Source organism: Dryobates pubescens, chromosome 13, assembly GCF_014839835.1.
Source record: "Dryobates pubescens isolate bDryPub1 chromosome 13, bDryPub1.pri, whole genome shotgun sequence".
Taxonomy (NCBI): Eukaryota; Metazoa; Chordata; class Aves; order Piciformes; family Picidae; genus Dryobates; species Dryobates pubescens.
The window spans coordinates 26,973,353-26,980,314 of NC_071624.1; positions in this window are offsets into that span (position 1 = coordinate 26,973,353).

Genomic DNA, 6,962 nt, shown 5'->3' on the forward strand with positions numbered 1-6,962 from the left:
GCCGCCGCCAATGAGCGGCGGCCTGGGGGGAGGAGCCGCTAGAGAGAGGCGGTGAGGGACCAATGAGGGACGGCGGGGAGAGCTGCGTCACGACGAGGTAGGGTGCCGGGGAGTACTGTGGCGCCCCCTGCAGGACGCGCCGCCACCGTGGGCCGCGCTACCTCGGCCCGGACTGCGGTCCGTGTCCCTGTCGCCGTCCTGGTTCCCGCGGCCTCAGTGGCGCGGGGAAGGCTAAGCAGAGGGCGTGAGGAGGCGGCAATTCCCGCCTGGTGATACCCGAAGAGGTGATTTTCTTTCTCCCCCGGGAGAAAGCGGCCTTCGTCTTTCTGTGCTCAGTGTATCGCGAAAGCCCCCGCAGGAGCCGGGCAAGGGACCATCCTGACCACAGTTCTCACTGGGCCAGCGGCTCTGGAGAATGACCCTAAATCGAGTTATTGTGTACAGAAGGATAAATAACAGCACATGGCAATGCTCCCTGTACCTCACAGGGGGGTCACGACAGGCTTTTGTGGCACCCCTGAGCTACGGGGACTATCAGCATCCTCTCCACAAAACACAACCTTGGCTGAGGGTGGAAGGAGCCGGGTGGCCTCTTCCCCTGGCACATGGTCAAATTGCATTTCACCGGGAGCAAAGTGCTGCTCCTGCTGCCTGGCTTCCTGGAGGAAGTGCATGTGGCCTGCCCTGGCTGTGCTACCACTTTGGACCAAACCCCGAGGTATTAAAGACATTTAAGACACCTTGGTGTTCCATGCTGCATGTTGCTGGATGGCAAGCTAGTGCAGAACTAATGAGAAGATACATCAATAGCACCTGGAGGTTTCCTCTTTCAGATCTTTGCTAATTCCTTTCTGGAGGCAGGCAAGGTGACAAGGAATAACAAGCAGAAGAGCTTACTCTGCAAAAAGTGTTTTGCAGTCCATAAAACACTGGAAGTGGCCATCTCCGACAGCAGGTCCTGTCGATTCCTGTTTAACTTCTCAGGAGTCCACATCTGCTTCCCAGCTCTGGCATTTCCTGTTGGAGACGTGAGATCCATGTTTACCACATAAAAGTGATTTTCAGGGGAACCCTCAGTGGTATAACTCTTTCATCTCACTGCATTCTGGGATCCTCTGTGTAAGAGATCAGATGATGCAAACTTTGTGTAAGCTGAGTGTGGTATGGCATGAAAAGGGCCCTGAGGAAAAGGAGAGTAAATTGGCTTCTTCCTCGGGGCTCATCTGTGCCATGCAGTCATTAGGAGAGGGACAAACAGGGAACAGGGATTATCCATCAAAAAGATGCCTCAGATCTAATTAAACTGGAAAAGCTGAAAGACCTTGGTCGTCAAAATGTTCATACAGCAAAAGTGAAAAGAAATGTCAAGAGGGAATCTGGCTGTCTCAGAAGTGATCACCCTTACATAGCTTTAAGTCCTCAGTCTACAAATAAATTGCTCTGGATTTACACAGAGTAATTGAGCTCATTTCCCTTTTTAGCTGATAAAAGCCCAGTTGTCTGGAATCTCAACAAACCAATTGTAAAAGCAGCATGAGGCAGAAGACTGATGAGTCATCCACTCATTTGCTCAGCAGCCAGTAACAACAAAGCCTTCTCATTTCCTTGGACCAACCTAAAGGAGCTTTGCCTTCCAGATCCCTAGGTGAGCAAGACTGTACATTAGGGATCAACCTACAAGAAGTCTCCTCCTCCTCAGCTCTGCCTGGCACTTGTGCTTGCTGACAGCTGCAGCCCTGGCACTTGTCTTACAAAACTCTCTGCAGTGGTTTCTAGCCACAGAGGAGTGAAGCTTCCTCCTGAAGACTGGCAGCAAACAGTTCCCCATGAACTGGAACGACAGAGCAGCTCAGTCCTTGCAGATTCCTCACAGAAGGAAAGAGGGATCACACCACAGCAGGGAAGTTAAAACTGCTAATATTGTTTGGCAGCACTTCACAAGATCAAATCAGCACTTGACTTTCCAGCAGAGCACTTCCAAGAAATCCCACTGGTGATGAAAGTTCCTAGGTAGACAAAAATATCTGAGATGCAGGCTGCAGAGCAGCCACAGCAGAACACAGTCTTGAAAGAGGAGATCTGGGAATGCTGCTAGGGAATGTCCTGTTCTGGCCATCAAGGGAGCACCTAAATCAGGCAAGAAACAGGCACCCAGCTTAGTGTGTTCCTCAGTAATTTTTTTTTCCAGAGGCAACAAACTCCCTTGAAGTCCAGCCCACCAGTGGCAGGGAGGTGTTTTCTGTCCAGACAAAAAAATAACAAGTGATGGGAACCTGGCAGATATCTCTGCTATGATACACTCTTACCCTGTGGCTGAGGCAGGAAACAGCCTTGCAAACTCGTTTGAGCATGTAGTAAATGGAGTTTCCTGAGTGACTTGTGCAAAGCAAAGCCTAATGGCATTAACTTCCCTCAGCACTGCTAGGTGTGGAGGCTGAAAGCTACTAACCAGGGCTCCCGAGATGGAAAACAACAAGAGCCAACATTTTAGTGGAACTTAATACAGATCAGTCACTTTTATCTCCTGCAGGGGGCCTGTATTGCTAATTTGATGCCAGGTTCCTCTCCCAATTCCTGTTATTTGGGACCATATTTCTCAGAGCAGGGTAAGAACAGCCACACCAGGGTACCATCTTTAGTCTTTTAAAGTGATGATTGCTGACCAGTGCTGAATGTAACCCAGAGTGGCTAGAAAAGAGGAGGGGGCAGTGCTGGCTGCTGGTAACAGCTGTGCCCACTGCAGCAGTTTGGTGAAGCTTTCGTACACAGTCCTGGGAGTCTCTGGAGTACCTGGTTGCTTTCTTCACAGCCCAGGAAACCTTGGCAAATGTCTCAATGATCTTGATGAAAGGTTAGATTTACCCTCCTGGAACATGGCTCTGTTTCTTGCACTTGCTTGAAAAAGGGATCGTTTAAAAGATCCAGGAGCAATTGTCTGAGGTGAAAACTGAGGTTCCCTAAGCCTCATTTACCCACACTTCATAAAGAGAAATAAGAGTGCATCAGGATTAGGTAGCCCAGGATATGGTTCTCATTGCATCCCTTGGAGCACAGGGGACTCCCTGCAGCACAGATGAACAACGTGAGGGAAATTACCCGCTGCAAAATGCATCCTCCTTCTCCTCTGAGCCCAAAGGTTTCAGCAGACCTGTCTGCTGATTTAGCCTTCTGCAGGGTTTACTTCCTCTGAGCTTCTGCAGTGGTGATTATCCTGCTTGCAGGGCTTCCAGGAGGTGACTTGGCTGCTAGCTGCCGGGTGGGTATCCAGTAGATGGCATCCGTGTCCAACACTTGTGCTGGAGCTTCACCATCCTGAGGGCTTCTCTTTTGCTTTATTCATCTCAGGATCTGTTCCTTCATCAATTCCTCCTTTTAATTTGAATGTTTAATGTCCTCTGAGCAATTGATTTTAAAATTGCAAGGTATTCACTGATTTAGTGTTCTTTTCACTATTCTTACTCCTCCCCAAGAATCAAGATCTCTTATCATCCATTCAGTGGCCTAGTGGGGGACTGTTTATAGAAGGATCATCAGCAAATAGAATCAGTAACAAAATTATGAAAGAAATCCTTGAGATCTGTCCATCTCAGCAGTGGAAAATATGTGGGCTATAGGCTGGGAGTCTGAGAAATCAGGGCACACCACATCTCCATAATCTTTCTCCTTGGGAAAAACAGGTTTTGTGGGAGGGAACAGGAGTGCTGAGTAAGTTCAGGCAGTATTCCATGACAGCCTGGCTTTCCAGCCCAGATATCTGGCAAGCAGAGGCAGTGGGTTTGGGTGTTACAATCATTCCCCAACAATGGAAGTGTTGCAAAATACGTAACAGTGCATATTAAAAAGGGATTAGGAGTGGGGGGAACCACAATGAGTGGGAAGAGAGGATCAGCCTTTGAGCAGAGCCTCAGGCACTGTTGCAGAAAGGTGTTTTCTGGAGCAGGGTTACAGCCATGATACAGGCATTGTTTGCCTGACAAACCTACCCACAGATACACTCCCCAGCTTCCACACAGCTGTGCAGATTCTGCCCTCCCATAAGCAGCCTTCAACCCTCACAACTGTGCTAAACATAAACTGAGTTGTCCCCTGCCAGTGGAAATGCAGGGGATGATAAGTTGTGCCCCCTAACCCTGCTGGCACTGAGGACAACCAAGTGGAACCCAAACAGCTGTGAAGTTTGGAGTCAGAGGTTAAGAGACCCAATGGAAAAGGAACTTCTGCTCAATCTCTATCATGTTCTACATCTGCTCTTCTCAGGTTTCTAAGGCTTGGATTACACCCTGGAATAGACTGGTGTTTATTAATTAATTCCCTTTGGGGCTGTTCAGAGCCATATTTAACAACAGTCTCATCCTGGGTTTGAGGGTCCAGTGTCACCATACAGATGCCAGGCTGGAAGCAACGTGGAGGATTCTCTGGCTCTATCCCATGGTCTGTCCAATCCAGCCTTGACAGTGCCTGATCCAAACACCTCACACCAGAAACCAGAGGGCTGGATTCTTTGCCATAGAGAGTTATGGAGCATTTGCCTCATGGAAGAGATTCATCCTAGTCTGAGTCACGAGTGGCTGCTTTACATTCTGGAACGTGAGGTTTACGTCCCTCCCAAACGTAATGGAAAGGCAGATAACACAACCCACAGAACTCTAGACCTCAGTAATTAGACACCCACAAGATAATTACAGGCTGTATTAAAAGAAAAGTGTAAAAAGCCACTGTGAAAGTAATTCTTACTGGTTTGAAAATGCCACCTTCCAGTGCCTCTGGCCAAGCAGCACCTTGCTTTTCTAGTCTCTCTTCCCTCAGCAGGTCTCAAAGCCCATTGCAAAACAGGACACTGCCCTTGCCCTCATTTAAAACACATCCAACTGATGAACCTTAGCTCACCTTGCTGCCCAGACCTGCCACAAACCTGGGACAGAATCTTTCCCAGGTCCCACTTGATGCTGTCCCACTTGATCAGGACAAGCTCACCACAGAGCACCTGTGGTATCACAGTATCACCAAGGTTGGAAGAGACCTTAAAGATCATCAAGTCCACCCTGTCACCACAGACCTCATGACTAAACCATGGCACCAAGTGCCATATCCAGTCCCCTCTTGAACACCTCCAGGGATGGTGACTCCACCACCTCCCTGGGCAGCACATTCCAATGGCTAACGACTCTCTCAGTGAAAAACTTTCTCCTCACCTCGAGTCTAAACTTCCCCTGGCACAGCTGGAGACTGTGTCCCCTTGTTCTGGTGCTGGTTGCTTGAGAGAAGAGACCAACCCCCTCCTGGCTACAACCACCCTTCGGTTAGTTGTAGACAGCAAGAAGGTCTCCCCTGAGCCTCCTCTTCTCCAGGCTAAGCAACCCCAGCTCCCTCAGCCTCTCCTCACAGGGCTGTGCTCAAGGCCTCTCCCCAGCCTCATTGCCCTTCTCTGGACACCTTCAAGTGTCTCGATGTCCTTCTTAAACTGAGGGGCCCAGAACTTGTCTAACAGTCTCTTCCCTTACTCTCATTTCTACCCTAGATGTCTGCCCCTAAACTCCATACTTTCATTCTTCACATCCTCATTTATTCTAAATACCTCTTTCTCCTCCTTGACTATCATTGCAACACAGTGACCAGAGGGAGCACAGACCTCTCCACACTCCCCTGCCTTTAGCTCACACCTTGGCATGAGCTCACAAGCCTTTTCCAAGCCCATTCCTTTGCCTCTGTCTCTGTTTCAACTCAGCTTAACACCAAACCACAAAGATCACTTCACTCTTAAGAAGAGCATTATGACTGAAGTTTGTACTGGACCAGTTTGTGCTGGATCATAAGCCAACACTTAGTCAAATGCTACAAGGACAGGACACAGAACTTCCAAAAAATGGTGGAAGAAGCTAAATTTGTTTCTTAAATTGAGTGTGAAGGTAAAAAGTGAGTTGAAAACTGGGCACTGATTTCTAGCCCAGATATTTTCCAGAAGACAGACTGAGCACTGTCTCTTCAAGGGACTTTTGTACACTGCTGGTTTTTCAGGGGAAATGACTCCCTGTTATTTTAAGGGTAAAGCAATGAACACTTTCTGTGTTCATGTTCATGTCGTACTAAGAAACACTCAGAGGTGATCCACATTTGCATCAGCCCTACAAATAAACAGTGCTGCAGCTCGTGTGGTCTCTGCATACAGCCAGCCCTCCCTGCCCACCTCTGCACTGCTGAGCTGGGCCACTGCTGTCTACAGGCAGAGAAAACACCGAGGACATGTCCCAGGCTCCTCCTGCTCATTAAATGCACTTTATGGCTCTGCTGAGCCAGTTCCTGATGAGTGGCATGTCCTGTGCCTGCAGGGACACTGACAGCAGTGAGAGCACAGCCTGGAGACTGCCAGCAGCCCATCATTTGAACCATGTTCACCATCATCCTGCTGAAGTATAAAGAGGCAAATCCAGCTGTGCCCCCTGCAGACACACAGCCCATGCCCTCAGCTGGCCCACTCCCTCTGCCTCATGGGGTGCCCAGGGCTGAGCTAAGCATAGGAGCACCCTGGGGGTACACACCAGTGAGCAGGACAGTTCCTGCTCTCTCTAGTGCCAACAAGAAGTTCAAAGTCTGAATCAGAGCAGTTTCTCATTTTCTAGTCAAAGGACAACACGGTGAAGAAACTTGGGCAGGAAGGGACAAACTGGAGTCTACTCCTGCTCTGGGACAATCTAGGATAAACTTCCTACAGCTTGAGACAGTATCATGAACACCCTGAAAGCTGAGAGGGAAAAGTACTCTTTTTGGCTGCAGGTCTTGATAGCTGATGCAGGAACTCTCATTAGTTACTCATTGCCTCAGCAAGTCTCATAAAAGAGGCAGCAGAGCCCAGCAAATACTTTTCTTCAGTGTTCTGGGAGCTCAGAAATACAGGAATTGAACGAGGCCTTGAACCTGTTTTATGGACTCACTTCTTACTAAGCTACCATAAAATACTAAAATTC